The sequence below is a fragment of the Hemiscyllium ocellatum genome (assembly GCF_020745735.1).
Source record: "Hemiscyllium ocellatum isolate sHemOce1 chromosome 27 unlocalized genomic scaffold, sHemOce1.pat.X.cur. SUPER_27_unloc_17, whole genome shotgun sequence".
NCBI classification, from domain to species: Eukaryota; Metazoa; Chordata; class Chondrichthyes; order Orectolobiformes; family Hemiscylliidae; genus Hemiscyllium; species Hemiscyllium ocellatum.
In genome coordinates, this window is record NW_026867484.1 from 116,608 (window position 1) to 133,803 (window position 17,196).

The 17,196-nt window shown below is 44.6% G+C and overlaps 1 pseudogene; it reads left to right on the forward strand.

Annotated features, from left to right (window-relative positions):
• LOC132807431 (zinc finger protein 850-like) overlaps window positions 1–16,237 on the forward strand; it is a 60,351-nt pseudogene extending 44,114 nt beyond the window's left edge.
• Window positions 16,238–17,196: the final 959 nt, after the last annotated feature.

Here is a 17,196-nt window from a genome sequence, read left to right on the forward strand (position 1 = left end):
ATAAAAATGATAAATTCTGATCTTTGTATGTAAATGTTTACATATGTATGGCATGACCAACTGTACAAACCATCAAATTATTTTATGAATATATTTTTGAAATAAAAAATTATTGTATCAGACATGCGAGCTGTGCAAGGTTACCTTATGACATCTCCCACTTAGTTTAGACTGGCACTTCTTTATAGGAACTTATCTCGGCACCAGACACCTAACTCAGCTGGGTAGGTTTCTCCCACCTGATGGACAGCTCAAGGCCTGTAGGAGTGATCAGTCAAGCACACACAGATCTGTCAATTAACTTCTCTTCCTTATGAATTATTGTCTTTCACTGTTATCTGTCTAATTAAGAACATGCAATGTTTTTGTAAACTTTTGTATAAAGGAAGCCACTTTGTATCAGTACATTGGAGTCGCCTGCTGGGGCACTTGAAGAGCTGCTACCCTACACTGCTAGGTTATTAGAACCTAGTTAGTTCAGCGTTTGGGTATCAGTGTTACATTGTAACAGTGATGCTACGAGTGAATAAAGGGGATGACTAAGATTAAACTAAACTGTCTGTAAGAGGTTTTTATTCCAGACCTCCAAAGAGTATGATCTTTGGGACGAACCAAGAAAGAGAGGCTTACGGGTTTGAGTCCATAAGGGCTTCCCTAGGCCATGTCAAATCTGTACTTTAACAATAGCAGGGGATAAAACAAGAAAAATGAAAGAAAATTAGACATAAATGCACATTTGGTGCTCATGCTTAAAGGTTGTTCATTAGATAGTAAACCAGAATTGGAGTCTCCCAGGATTCTTATCATGCCCTACTTGTGGAATTCCCACTCCCTTACATCTAAGTATTAGTACCCAGCTATGACTTATAACAATACTTTCATCAACAGAAATAAAACGTCTGTTATCTAATAGACATAGAAATATACAACACGGAAATAGACTTTTTGATCCAACACATCCATGCTATCCTATATAAGTCTAGTGACCCATTTGCCAGCATTTAGCCCATATCCCTCCAAACCCTTCCTATTCACACACCCATCCAGGTGCCTTTTAAATGCTGTAATTGTACCAGCCTCCACCACCACTCTGGCCTATTTACTCTACCCACCCTTCAGGATTGTATGAACCTCTACCCGGTCACCCTCAGCCCCGACACTCCAGGGGCAACAGCCCCATCCTATTCAGCCTCTCCTTATACCACAAATTAACCAACACTGGCGACATCCTTATCAATCTGTCCTTCACCCTTTCAAGTTTTACAACATCCTTCATGTCCTATAGCAGGGAAACCAGAATCGAATGCAATATTTCAAAAGCGGCCTAACCAGTGTCCTAGACAGCTGCACTGTGACCTCCCAACTCCTACACCCAATGGATTCAATGGGCCAAATGGCCTTTTTCTGCACTGCAGGGATTTTATGATTGCTTCATATAGTGTATATCTGATATTCACTGTTGTACAGGCTGCATGGCTATGAATGTTCACCTTCTAATGTTGTAATGGAATTACATCCTGTATTTCTTGTAATAATTTTTGTTTAATAGGTCGGCACGGTGGCACAGTGTTAGCACTGCTGCCTCACAGCGCCTGTAGACCCGGGTTCAATTCCCGACTAGGCGACTGACTGTGTGGAGTTTGCATCTGCGTGGGTTTCCTCCGGGTGCTCATGTGCGGGTCAGGTGAATTGGCCAAGCTAAATTGCCCGTAAGGTAAGGGGTAAATGTAGGGGTATGGGTGGGTTGCGCTTCGTCGGGTCGGTGTGGACTTGTTGGGCCGAAGGGCCTGTTTCCACACTGTAAGTCTAATCTAATCTAGGTCAGCAGGAAGTCATTCAGCAACTTTACTGGCTTTCTTTTCTGAAGCACCCTTGACATGTCATTTTCAAAACCTTGACTCGGCTCCATTTCCAGCCCCTTGGTAGGAAGGTTGTTCCAGGTCATTGTCACCTAAATGAAGTTTTCCTCTTAATATATACTTCACGCTACCTGGCTGCGTGAGGGTTTTCGGGTTTTTGTGTCATGGATAATATATGATCAGCAGGTATCTGGCAATCTACAGGAATTGTCACCGATGTTATGTTCATTTGACTGGACTGACCGTGATCAATTATTTTGTGATTTTATTTGCAGGAAGACATGGGGAAGAAATCTGAAACCAAAAGACACATCAACTTCTGACAGAGCCACTTGATTCACTGGGACTTTAATATCAGCAGCCATTCACATCGAGAAGACATGTTTGCTTTTGTTTGCTTGAGAGATTTTGGACACTGGTGTGGCAGGAAGAATACTGAGACACCTGAGTGAGGGAGATTCAATGCGCTAACTGTGGAAAGTGCTTCATACCATTTACTCAGCTTGGAGGATCAAAATCTCACCCCTCACGGTGGGGAGAGACTGTGTACCCTTTCCGTTTGTAATTTGAAACACAGAGTGACACAAGGAAAGCTTCCCCCCATGTGGAAATGTTGGTACTGTGGGAGAAGATGCCCTTTCCTATCGATGTTGGAACCCCACAGACGCGTTCACATGGAGGAAAGGGGAGAGGCTGTTCACCCGCTCCGTGTGCAGACAGGGATTTAGTGAGACGGGCCATCTGCAGACGCACCAGCGGGTCCATGTGGAAGAGATGCCGTAGAAGTGCTCCATGTGCGGGAGGGAGTTCACTCGGTCATCTACACTGCTGGCCCACCAGCGGGTCCACACCGGAGAGAGGCCGTTCACTTGCTCACCGTGCTGGAAGGGCTTCACCCCCTCCTCCCACCTACAGAGACACCAGTGAGTTCACCTGCCATTGAAGGAGCTTCAGCCGAATGCCATTATCGACTGCATTAATAACTCAGTTCTGGGGACTCCTGGGTTTGAATAGCAGACGGTGGAGTTGGAAGTCAGTCAGAAACCTGGAGTTCAGAACCCCATGATGAGAAAAACATCCCTATCTGATTCACTCATGTTTTAGGGAAGGAAACTGCTGTTGTGGGAAAGGAATCACTCAGTCGTCCAGCTGCAGGCTTTACCTGGTCTGGTCTACACGTGACTCCAGACCCACAGCAGTCTGGTTGACTCGCGACAGCCCCACGGCAAATGAGCGGGGAGAATCTTACTTGGAGACAAGGTATGGGTTGCAATTGCTGAGTGAAGCAATACTTCCTCCGGGTTACGGCTGTACCAAGGATCCAATTACAAAGGGACAACTCAGCTGACCAACAGTGAAGAAAGTGGGGTGTAGGGGAATGTGTACGCTTTGACCTTGAGCTGTTAAAAATGCAAATAAACTACATTTTCTATGCCTATTTGCTGGGGAGATCTGAAGCTGTAACAAAGTGGGTCACAATAAAAGTTAGGCAGCATCTGAGGAGCAGGAAAATCGACATTCCAGGCAAAAGCTGATTCCTGATGAAGGGCTTTTGCCCGAAATGTCGATTTTCATGCTCCTCTGATGCTGCCTGACCTGCTGTGCTTTCCTAGCACCACTCTAACCTAAACTCTGATCTCTAGCATCTGCAATCCTCACTTTTGCCACGATAAAGGTTACCTGAACTTACCGAAGGACTCAGACATGGAAGGCTATGAGATCCAGCAGGTTTTTCTTTGAAAGCTGCTTGTTTCTTTCAATCTCCAGTGTGAGGTTTCTAATTGAAGGAGCAGTCAATGTGTAGCTCGTATTATTCGAAATTGTTCATTTTTCAGGACTGCAGGTTCATCATTTCCTCAGCATTGTAAAGTTTACTCACACCGGTGGGAGGTGTGGGCTGTTTTTATTAGAAACAAAGTTAAAAATCACACAACACCAAGTTATAGTCCAACAGGTTTATTTGGAAGCACTAGCTTTTGGAGCGCTGCTCCTTCATTGGGTAGCTGTGGAGCAGAATCATAAGACAGAGTATTTGTAGCAAAAGGACATTGAATGTTATATTGAACAAACCTAGATTGCTTTGAAGTGTTTCATCTTTAGAATGGGTTTCAGATTTCAGTTCATTAATATATAAATCCCAGAACTTCTTTTAAGTCACAGTCTCGAGATAACTGAAGGTTTTATAAAAAGAGGTGACTTCTCAGCTCAGACAATGCATGAAAGGTGTGAGGTTTGAGCCTGCCTTGAGTCAGACTGGTTCTATTTCCAAAGTAGGAATTGATAAAATATTACATGGAGTGATTGCCTGCAGATTGTGCACTTTTTGAGCAAAATAGAATGTATCTACAAATATAATTCTGCAAATGCAAATTTACCCCATAGTCTTATGTCTTTCTTTGCTGCACAGGACCTCCAACCAACACTATACCCCAGATATATTGATGATCTTTCTTCCTCTGGACCCATGGCGAGAGTCACTGAACTAACGACACTGTTATTAACAAGTTTCATCCCACCATCACACTCACCATGGACTACTCTTTCATATCTGTCTCATTTTTGGACACATGCGTCTCTATCAAGGATGGGTATCTCAGCACTTCTCTGTATCACAAACCCACGGATAACCTGACAGTGCTACACTTCGCTAGTGAAACATATTAAATAGCCATCCTCTATGGACAAGCCCTTCACATACACAGGATCTGTTCAGGTGAAGAGGAACATGACAGACACTTGGAAGTACACAAGCATGCTCTCATAAGAACGGGATACAATGCTCAACTCATCAACTGCCAGTTCCAATGTGCCACAGCGAGAAACTGTCATGATCTCCTTAGGAGACAGATATGAGCTGCAACCAATATGGTTCTCTTTGTTGTCCAGTCCTATTTGGGAGCCGAAACACTCTGTCATGTTCTTTGCAGCCTGCAACATAGTACAGATGCGGATGAGCACCTCGCCAAGTCCTTCCCCATACCTCCACTTCTCGACTTCAAACAACTGCCAAACCTTAAACAGATCATTGTTCACAACAACCTGCTTGGTCTTCAGGGCAACATGATACAACCCTGCCATGGCAGACGATGCAAGACGTGTTAGAGTGACGATACGATTGACACCATTACACGTGGGGACACCACCCACCATGAGTATGGCAGGTACTCACGTGACTCAGCCAGCATTGTTTGTCTCATACGCTGCAGGCAATGATGCCCTGAGGCATGGTATCTTGGCGAGACCGAGTGGAGGCTACAGTAACGGATGAATGAACACTGCACAATCATCAGCCAGGAATGTTCCCTCCCAGTCGGGGAACACTACAGCCGTCCGGGACATTCAGCCTCGGACCTTCGGGTGACCATCCTCCAAGGCAAACTTCAGGACAGGCAACAATGGAAAGTGGCAGGGCAGAGGCTGATAGCCAAGTTTGGTACCTATGGGGATGGCCTCAACCAGGACTTTGGGTTCATGTCACACTACAGGTGACCCCACGACACTAAACACTCCCCCACACATACACGCACACAAGCACGCATTCACACAAACACATGCTCCCCCAGCCCAACACACTCATGCAGACCCTCTCTCATACACATCCACTCTCTCTCAAATGCTCACACACACACATCCTCTCACAGCCTTATACCCCATTACACTCGCACACAGACACAGACACAATCACTTGGTTTCGCCTGTACACACACACATTTATGTTTGTGGGTTGAATTTGTACTTGCAGAATTACATTTTATTTTGCTCAAAAACGCTGTACCTCCCACTTTAGAAATAGAATCAGTCTGACGTAACATTGGGACACAGACAGACTTTAACTTAACACCTTCAATGCATTATCTGATTGAGATGACACCTATTGTGAAAACCTATCTTGAGAACATAACTTTTAAAAAGTTTTGGGATTTACATACGAAGGAATCAAAACGAACATGGTCATTCTAAAAGATGACAGAGGTCAGCTAAATTTGTTTAATATTACATCCCATGACTCTGCAATCCTGTTGCTCAAGAGTCTGTGTATTATGAGTCTGCTCCACAACCACCCGATGAAGAAGCAGCGCTTCGAAAGCTAGTGATTCCAAATAAATCGGAAATAAGTAAATAAACGGTTGGACTATAACTTGGCATTGTGTGATTTTTAACTGTGAAACTCTGTCAGTAATAACCAGCATCTCCATACTGCGCATGCTCCTCGGTGTCAGCAACCACTCCGCGTGTTGCTCATGCGGCACGGGGAAACGCCCCACGGTCTTGTTTTGGTGAACCAATGGGACGCTCTGGAGGACCGGATGGGGACTGGTCCTCCTGCCAATCACAGAAAACCCATAGACTGGATGCGGAAGTAGGATCATGTGCTTCTGGGGTTGGTGCTGCTTCTCTCTCTCTCTCTGAGTTAAGATTGAGCTTCAGGGCAGACTGCAACCTTCTTCCTCTGTCCAACATCTGTGAGTACGGTGCTCTCTTTTCTCACCCCATTTTCCATTCCGGAGTTCAGCTGCTGACTTGCAGAAACGGAAGCGAAATGGAGTGAATCCAGGGAGGGGACAGATTATGGGAAAGTTAGTTCAGTTCTGTGTCTCAATTGAAAAACACCAGGGCAAATGCAGGAACCTTTTATCAGAAATGATGTGTAAATGTACAGATGTAGATGTCATTCTGCACCAGTCAGTGCCAGTTGTCAGACAGATGCAGCAAGCAATCAGCAAGGCAAGTGGTGTATTAGCAAGAGGAATTGAGCTGAGAGGTGGGGACGCCTTCCTGCAGCCAGGACGTCATTGAATGTGTCCAAGACTGAGTTCATCTGATTTTTGAACAACAAAGAAGTGGATGGTTATGGGGGAAGGCAAAAAAAATGGTTTTAAGACCAGTATAGATTGGTTACAGAAACAGACCCTTCAGTCCAACTAGTCCATGCTGATCAATTATCCTAATCTAGTCCTATTTACCAGCACTTGGTCCATACCCCTTTAAACTCTTCCTATTTATAGACTAATCCAGATGCCTTTTACATGCTGTAATTATACCAGCCTCCACCACTTCCTTTGGCTGGTCATTCCATACATGCACCACTCTCTTGTGAAAAAGCTCCCCTTAGGTGTCTCATGTCTTTTCCCCCCTCACTCTAAACTTTTAGTTCTGGACTCCCCACCTCACAGAGAAGACTTCTTCTATTTGTCCTCTCCATGCCCCTCTGTAAGGTCACCCCTCAGCCTCTGACACTCCAAGGAAAACAGCCCCAGCCCATTTAGCCTCCCCCAAGAGCTCAAATCTTTCAAACCTGGTAACATCCTGGTGAATCTTTTCTGAACCCTTTCAAGTTTCACAACATCCTTCCGATGGTAAGAAGACCAGAGTTGCACGCAATATTTCAAATGTGGCCTCACCAATGTCCTGTACAGATGCAACATCACCTCTCAACACCTTTACTCAATGCTCTAACCAATAAAGGACAGCATACCAAATACTGCCTTCACTGTCCTATCTATCTGTGGGTTTACCTTCAAGGAACTATGAACTGCACTCCAAGGTCTCTTTGTTCAGCAACGCTCCCCAGGACCTTACCATAAAGTGTATAAGTCCTGCTCTGATTTGTTTTTCCAAAATGCAGCACCTCACATTTATCTGAATTCAACTTCATTCATGTACTTATCCTAATGTCTTTTAAATGTTCTAACTGTACCTGCATCCACCCCTTCGTCTGGACATGCATTTCACACACAAACCACTTTGTGCTTTAAAAATTAAAGTACCTGTTATGCCTTTTTAAAATCTTTATCCTCTCACCTTCAAATTTGCTGCCTAATATTGAACCCCCACCAAGGGAAAAGATATCTGCCATTCACCTTATCTATACCCCTCATGATTTTATAATCCTCGATAAGGTCACCTCTCAACCTCCTCTGCTCCAGTGGAAATATTTCCAGCTTATCCACCTCGATGTAGGTATCTTCCTATCCACTTATGTTGGTGCAGGCTCGACAGACTAAACAGCCTGTTCCTGCTCCCAATTCTTTCTCTCTGTGTCCAGGAAAGCAAGAGACCATAAAACACAGAGAATAAATTAGATGTCTCAGCCCAATGGGGCTGCTCTGCCATTAAATCATGGCTAGTAAGCTTCTCAATCCCATTCTCCCACTTTCTCCCCGTGACCCATGATTTCCCCCATGATACTCAAGAACCTATCTACCTCCGTCTTAAACATACTCAGTGACGAGCGTCCACAGCATTCTGTAGCAGTGACTTCCACATGTTCACCACTCTCTGGCTGAAATGATTTCTCTTTATCTTTGTTCTAAAAGGTCTTCCTTTTATTCTAATGCTGTGCCCTCAGGTGCTAGTCTCTCCTACCAATGGAAACATCTTCCCCATGTGCACTCTGTCTAGGCCGTTCAGTATTCTGTCTGTTTCAACTAGATTCCACCCACCCCCTCCCGAGTGTGGGCCTGTTGATCAGCATGAACCAGACCCTTCAGGATGAGGTACAGCAGGAATTACGTTCAGCAAAGTCAGAATGGACGGAGTGTGTGTTGGATGGAGATTTTTCAGCTTTTCAGGGGTGAGGGGAGAAAGAAAATTCAATATAAATTAGAATTGATAGGATGGGCTGATGGGCCAAGGAGTGGCAGAATGAGTTTAATTTAGATAAATATGAAGTGTTGCATTTTGTAAGGCAACTCAGGGCATGACTTACACAGTTAATGGGGAGTGTTGCTGAACAAAGAGACCTTGCAGGTTCTAGTTCCTTAAAAGTGGAATTGCAGGGAGACAGGATAGTGAAGAAGGCATTTGGACGTTTTCCTTTACTGGTCAGAGCATTGAGTATAGGAGGTGGGAGGTCATTGTCATGGCCGCACAGGACATTGGTTAGGCCACTTTTGGAATAGTGTGCGCAATTCTGGGTCCCCTCCTATGGAACAATGTTGTGAAACTTGAAAGAGTTCAGACAAAATTTACAAGGATGTTGGCAGAGTTGGAGGGTTAGAGCTAAAGGGAGATGCTGAATAGGCCAGGGATAATTTTCCTGCAGCATCTGAGGCTGAGGGGTGACCTTACAGAATCTTATAAGGGGTATGGATAGGGTGAATAGCCAAAATCTTTTCCCCATGGCAGGGGAATCCAAAACTGAAAGGCATAAGTTTCACGTGAAGGGGGGGGAAGATTTAAAATGGACCCGAGGGGCAACTTTTTCTCACAGAGGGTAGTGCATGTTTGGAATGAGCTGCCAGAGAAAGTGATGGAGGCTGCTACAATTACAACATTTAAAAGATGGGTATGTGAATGAGAAGGATTTAGAGGGATACAGGCCAAATGCTGGCAAATGGGACTAGATTAATTTAGGATATCTGGCTGGCACGGATGAGATGGACTGAGGGCTCAGTTTCTGTGCTGTATGACTCTAATCATCTTCCATGAAAGCAGAAGTGTGATTGTGAAGACTGAACTTTGAGAGCAGCTTTCAAAGATGTTTTGCCTTGACTGGAAGCAGAAGTTACAATGAAATCTTTCAATTGTGAGACAACAACTGAGTGCATCCAGGATTCTGGTGGAAAGTGGGAAATCATTGCACTGTGGGGATGAAGTGGTTTAAGGTTTACCAGCAGTAAGTAAAGTGTGCTGAGCGGGGAGCCTAGTGAAGGGTTAGGTGGATTTTTGAGTTAAACTGCTCATTTCATTCAGCCTTCGACATTGTATTTTCAATGCTGTATATCAGAAGGAGCAGTGAGTCAGTAACTGGTATCGTTAGAAGCCTCACGGGTTTCAGTACTGCAAGAATTACATTGTTTCATCAGCATTGTATTGCTCTTTGGAGGGTCAGTGTGGACTTGTTGGGCCAAAGGGCCTGTTTCCACATTGTAAGTAGTCTAATCTAATCATTACCGGCAGCAGTGAGAGGTCTGGGCTATATTCACTATAGTGACTCCATGAAATTCTCTGCCTATGGAATCGGTAGAGACAGCTTCACTAGGAATATTCAAGACACAGGTGAGTAGGTATTTGCATGGTGGGGATTTAAGGGTAGTTGGGATAATGCAGGTAGGAGGAGCTGAGATGATGGATAGATCAGCCGTGATCTTAATGAATGACAGAGCAGGCTCGACAGGCCAAATGGCCTACTCCTGTTTCTATTACTATGAAACTATAACCCCGCATTTCCCATGGGTAACCCAGCTAACCTGCACATCCCTGGGCAATTTAGCATGGCCAGTCCAAATCAAGGCAGGTGAACAATGTTGTGATGTGAAAATGAACATCAGAGAATGACAGAAAGGGACAAGGAGAGTAAATGTACCAGCGATCAAAGCTGGATTCTAAAGATCACAAAAATTGAAACTGAAGACTGTGTCTGAAGGTGTGCTGCATCATAACAAAAGTGAATGAATAGACTGCACACATCGAACACAATAATTATGATCCAAGACTCCTTACAGAGACATGGCTTCAGGGTACCAAGGATTTGATCCTGAATATTGAAGGGATACGTGGCATTCTAGTCAAATGAGAAGCTAGGTAAAGGTAGAGACACTGCCAATCAAAGCACTGATAACATGGTAGTCTGGTGTCAGCTCGGATTTCAGGTCCTGATTTCTCTGTCGTCTGTTGACTTCCCTGTTTCCACAGAGTAAAATGTCGGTCTGTTCTCAGCTCTGCAGGGTTTCTGCTGAAACCTTTTACACCTTCCGGAACAATAAAACATTCAGTCAATCAAGGCCCAACCCACAATCTCCCAGCCTGTCAACCATCCAGACAGAGAATCATCATAGCAGGGAATAAAACAAGAAAAATGAAACACAATTGAGTATAAACAGGTGCTTGTACTTAATGTTTGTTCATTAGGACGTAAACCAGAAATTGGTGTCTCCCAGGGTTGTTATAGTGCCCTAATTGAGGAATTCTCGCTCCCTTACATCTATGCCAGGTACTGGCAGGTGGGACTAGCTTGTGTTGGGATGTCTGGTCGGCATGGACAGGTTGGACCGAAGGGTCTGTTTCCATGCTGTACATCTCTATGACTAAGTATTACCACCCAGGCATGGTTGATAAAAATATTTGCATCAACAGAAATAAAGCACGTGTTATCAAATAGACATGGAAACATACAGCACGGAAATAGACTTTGTGATCCAACACATCCTTGCAGACAAGATATCCTATGTAAATCTAGGTCCATTTGCCAGCATTTGACTGTTATCCCTCCAAAGCCTTCCTATTCACATACCCATCTAGATGCCTTTTAAATGTAATTGTACTGACCACTTCCTCTGGCAGCTCAGTGCATAAACGCACCACCCTCTGTGTGAAAACATTGACCCTTGGGTCACTTTTAAATCTTCCCCTCCCACCCTAAACCTATGCCCTCTGGTTTTGGACACCCCCACCCTGGGGAAATGTGCTTCCCTATTTATTCCATTCATGCCCCACATGATTTTATAAACCTTGACAAGGTTGTCCCTCTGCCTCTGATGCTCCAGGGAAACAGCCCCATACTATTCAGCCTCTCTCTTTATACCACAAACCCTCCAACACTGGTGACGTCCTTATCAATCTGTCCTGCACCCTTTCAAGTTTCACAACATCCTTCCTACCCAATAACAGGGAGACTGGAATCGAATGCAATATTCCAAAAGTGGCCTAAACAATGTCCTGTACAGCTGCATCATGACCTCCCAACTCCTATACCCAATGCATTCAATGGACCAAATAGCCTTTTTGTGCATTGTAGGGGTCTTATGATTTTATTGTGTCCCAGTCAATTTTAGTCATTATCTCTGGTGCATGGCGTGTCAGGGTGGGATCACTGGTAACAGAATTGTGTGCAATCCTACAAAAGTGGCCTAACCAATGTCCTGTGAAGTGTACCAAACACCACCTTCATTATCCTGTCTACCTGTGACTCCACTGTCAAGAACTAAAAGCCTGCCATAGTCATACAGCATGGAAACAGACCTTCAGTCCAACCAATCCATGCCAACCATAATCCCACATTAAACCAGTCTCTCCTGCCTGCTCTTCGACTGTATCCCTCAAAACCTTTTCTTATTCATATACTGAAATAAATGTCTTTAAACTCTACCGGCATCCACCACTGCCTCAGGAAGTTCATTCCACACATGAACCACCCTCTGTGTAAAACTAGTATTTGAATATCAAGGATGGAACGGTTCAGAAAAGCTTTACAAGGATGTTTCCAGGGTTGGAGAGTTTGAGCTACAGGAAGGGGCTGAATAGATTGGGCTGTTTTCCCTGGAGTGTTGGAGGCTGAGGGGTGATCTTACTGTAAATTCATGAGGGGCATGGATAGGGTAAATAGACAAGGTCTCTTTCCTGGGGTAGGGGAGTCCAGAAGTAGAGGGCAGAGGTTGAGAATGAGGGGGGAATGATGTAAAGTTCCATGCAGAGTGTGGTGCGTGTATTGATTGAGCTGTCAGAGGAAGTTATGGAGGCTGGTACAATGATAACATTTACAATGCCTCTGGATGGGTGTTTGAATAGGAAAGGTCGAGAGAGAGAGATGGGCTGGTAAATGCAGCTAGATTAATTCTGGATATCTGGTCAGCATGGGCAAGTTGGACCGAAGGGTCTGTTTCCAAGCTGTATATCTCCATGACATTGAGATTGAATAAGTCCTGATCTGATTTGCAATTCCAAAATGCAGCACCTCTCATTTATCTGAATTAAACTCCATCTGCCACTCCTCAGCCCAAGATCCTATTTTAATCAGAGGCAACCTTCCTCGCTGTCCACTGAATCTCCAATTTTGGTGTCATCTGCAAACTTATTAACAAAACCTACTATGTTCACATCCAAATCATTTTTATAAATGACAAAAAGTAGTGGATTCAGCACCGATCCTTGTGGCACACCACTGGTCACAGGCTCCAGTCTGAAAAGGAACTCTCCACCACCACCCTCTTTCTTTTACCTTCAAGCCAGTTCAGTATCCGGTTGACTAGTTCTCCCTAACCTTGCTAACGAATCTTCCATGAGGAACTTTGTTTGATTGATTTCCTAAGCACAAAGCCATGCTGACTATCCCTAATTAGTCCTTGCCTTTCCAAATACATGCAAATCCTGTTTCTCGGGATTCCCTCCAACAACTTGCCTATCACTGATGTCGGCTCGCTGGTCTATAGTTCCCTGGCTTTTCCTTACCACTGTTCTTAAATAATGGCACCACGTTAGCCACTCTCCAGTCTTCCAACACCTCACCTGTGACTAAGGATGATACAAATATCTCAGCAAGGGGCCCAAGAGTCACTTGCCTAGCTTCTGGGGATTTATCTACTTTTGTGTTTCAAGACATCCAGCTCTACCTCCTCTGTAATGTGGACATTTTTCAAGACGTCACCATCTATGTCCCCACATTCTATATCTTCCATGTCCTCCTTCACAGTAAACACTGATACTCATTTAGTATTTTCCTCATCTACTCCGGCTCCACACATAGGCTGCCCTTGTTGATCTTTGAGGGGCTGTATTCTCTCCCAATTACCCTTTTGTCCTTAATTTATAAAAACCCTTCTAATTCTCCTTAACCCTATTTGCCAAAGCTATCTCATGTCCCCTTCTTGCCCTCCTGATTTCCCTCTTAAGCATACCCCTACCGCCTTTATACTGTTCTAAGGATTCATTCAATTTGTCCTGTCCATACTTGTCATATGCTTCCTTCTTGTTGTTAGCCAACTCCTCAATTTCTCTAGTCATCCAGCATTCCCTACACCTACCAGCCTTTTCTTTCACCCTAACAGGAACATACTGTCTCTGGACTCTTATTATCTCATATTTGAAGGCTTCACATTTTCCAGCCTTCCCTTTACCTGTGAACATCTGCCTCCCAATCAACTTTTGAAAGTTTTTGCCCAATACCATCAAAATTAACCTCCCTCCAATTTACTTTGAGATCCGGTCTGTCCCTTTCCCAAAGTGGTCCAGCACTGACACCTCAGTCACCTGCCCTGCCTTATTTCCCAAAAGTAGGTCAGGTTTTGCAACTTCTCTAGTAGGAACATCCACATACTGCCTCAGAAAATTGTCTTGTCCGTGCTTAACAAATTCCTCTTGATCTAAACCCTGAACGCTGGCAGTCCTAGTCAATGTTTGGAAAGTTAAAATCCCCTACCATAACCATCCTAGTATTCTTACAGATAACTGAAATCTCCTTAAACTTTGTTTCTCAATTTCCTGCTGATTATTAGAGGTTTATATTACAATCCCATAAGGTGATCATCCCTTTCTTATTTCTCAGTTCCACCCAAATAACTCCCCTGGATGTATTCCCAGGAATATCCTCCCTCAATACTATCCCTTATCAAAACACCACTCCCCACCTCTCTTGCACCCCCCTCCCCCCCCGTATCTTTCCTATGGCATTTGTATCCTGGAACATTGAGCTGTCCATCCCTGAGCCTCATTTCTGTAGTTGCTATGATGTCCCAGTCCCATGTTTCTGACCATAAACCCTGATTTCATCTGCCTTCCCTGTTAGGTCTCTTGCTTTGACGTAAATGCAGTATAACTTCAGTCCTACATTGTTCTCTGCATTATTCCTTCCTGCCCTGACTGTTTGATTCACTCCCTTTCCCAACTGTACGATTCTCGGGTTAGTCTCTTTCCTCACTGTTTCCCTGGGACCCATCCCCCACCTTACTCATTCAGCAACTTCACTGGCTTTCTTTCTGCAAGCAGTCTTGGCATTTTATTTTCATATCTTGATCCAGCACCTTTGTCGGCAGCTTGTTCTAGGTCATTGTCCCCTGAGTGAAGTTTTCCTCCATACACTCTTAAGGCTATCTGGCTGCATGAGGGTTTTCAGGTTTCTGTGACCTGGATAATGTGATCAGCAGGCACCTGGAAATCTACAGGAATCGCCATCAATGTATCTTTATTTAACTGTACTGACCGTGATCACTTATTTTGTGAGTTTATTTTTGCAGGACACTAGTGTGGCAGGAAGAATACTAAGACACCCGAGTGAGGGAGATTCAGTGGGCTGACTGTGGAAAAAGTGCTTCAAACCATTTCCTCAGCTTGGGGGAATCAAAATCACACCCCTCACGGTGGGGACAGACTGTGTACCAGTTCTGTTTGTAATTTCAAACCCAGGTGACACAAGGAATACTCTCCCCATGGGGAAACCGTGGAAATGTGGGGACTGTGGGAAAGGATTCCCTTCCCCCTCAGTGCTGGAAATTCACAGACGTGTTCACAGCGGGGAGAAGCCGTTCATCTGCTCAGTGTGTGGGAAGGGATTCACAAATTCTTCCAACCTGCGGGCGCACCAGTGGGTCCACACGGGAGAGAAGCCCTTCACCTGCTTGGTGTGCAGGAAGGGGTTCACGCATTCATCTGCACTGCTGACCCACCAGCGGGTCCACACTGGGGAGAGGCCGTTCGGTTGCTCAGAGTGCGGGAAGGCTTTCCGTCGTGTGAGCAACTTGAGGAAGCACGAGCGGGTCCACACGGGGGAGAGGCCGTTCCCCTGCCCCGAGTGTGGGAAGGGATTCATTGATTCTTCCAGCTTGCTGAACCACCAGCGGATCCACACAGGGGAAAGGCCATTCACCTGCTCTGTGTGCGGGAAAGGATTCAATCATATGAGCAATTTGCGGCAGCATAAGCGGGTCCACACTGGGGAGAGGCCATTCACCTGCCCCGAGTGTGGGAAGGGATTTACCAACTCTTCCCACCTGCTGACCCACCAGCGGATCCACACTGGGGAGAGGCCATTCACCTGCTCCAAGTGCAGGAAGGGCTTCACCTGCTCCTCCGACCTCCAGAGACATCAACGAGTTCACGTGCCATCACAGGGAAATTGAAGGAGTGACAGATAAGTACCATTTTTGACTAGACTATCAACCCCGTTCTGGGGTCTCCCAGGTTTGAATCCCACCGTGGTAGATGGCGCAATTGAAATCTGGAGTTCAGAATCAAATGATGAAACCATTTTCAGGGGAAGAAAAACCCCACCTTATTCACTCATGTCCTTTTTTAGAGAATGAAGCTACCTTTGCAGGAAAGGAATCACTCAGTTATTCCAGCTGCATCCTTTACCTGGTCTGGCCTACCCCTGACTCCAGAGCCACAGCAGTGTGGTTGACTCTTGATTGCATCCCCCTCCTGTATATGAGCTGGAGAAACTAACTTGTATACAGGGTGTAGGCTGAAACTGCTGAGTGAGGCAATACTTCCTCCAGGTGAAGGCTGTACCAAGGATCCAGTTCCAAAGGGATAATTTGGTGCTGACCAATAGTAAAGAAAGTGGGGGATGGGGAGTGTGTGCACTTTGACCTTGAGCTTTTTATTTAAAAAACGCTACTTTTCGTGCACTTTTTTTTTCTGGGAAAAATTGAAACTGTAATGAAGCAGGGTTGCAATAAACGTTACCGGAATTCACCGTCTGACTCAGACTCTCATTGAAAGCTGTGAGATCCAACACGTTTTTGCTTTAAAGCTGCTAATTTCTTTCACCCTCCAGCACTAAGTTTCCAATGTCCTGGATCAGAAGTGAATGAGTGGCAGAATTGTGAGAAATTGTAAATTTTTCAGGAGTGCGGGTTTATTGTTTCATCAGCATTGTAAGGTTTACTGGCAGCAGTGGGAGGTGTGGGCTCGAAACAAAGATTAAAAGTCTCACAACACCAGGTTATAGTCCAACGGGTTTATTTGGAAGTATTAGCTTTTGGAGCACCGCTCCTTCATCGGGTAGCTGTGGAGCAGGATCATAAGACACAGAATTAAAATTAAAACTGAAGTTTTTCATCTCATCATCATCTCATTTCATCAGCATTGTAAAGGTTACTGCCTGCAGGAGAAAGTGTGGGCTGTGTTCATGAGAAACAAAGGCAAAAATCAGACAAAGGTATTGGAATATAATCTGATATTATTTGGAAGGACTAGCTTTCGGAGTGCTGTTCCTTCATCAGGTAGTTGTGGAGCAGGATCATGACATAGGATTTGAACTAAAAAATTACAGTGTCATACAACTGAATTGAACAAATCTAGATTGTTATCAAGTCTTTCATCCTTTAGAATGGGTTGCAGGTTTCAGTTCATTAATATGTAAATCCCAGAACTACTTATAAGGAACGTTCTCAATGTAATTTGAAAGTGATATTTCAGCTCAGAGAATGTATTAAAGGTGTGAGGTTAGAGCCTGCCTGTCTCCTAATGTTGAGTCAGACTGGTTCTACTTCCAAAGTTGGAATGTATAAAATATTAATGGATTGACTGCCTGCAGATTGTGTGCTTTGAGCAAAATTGAATGTGTCTGCTATCTCTCACCTCCCCACACACAACATGGGTGCTGGGGAAAAAATAAGCA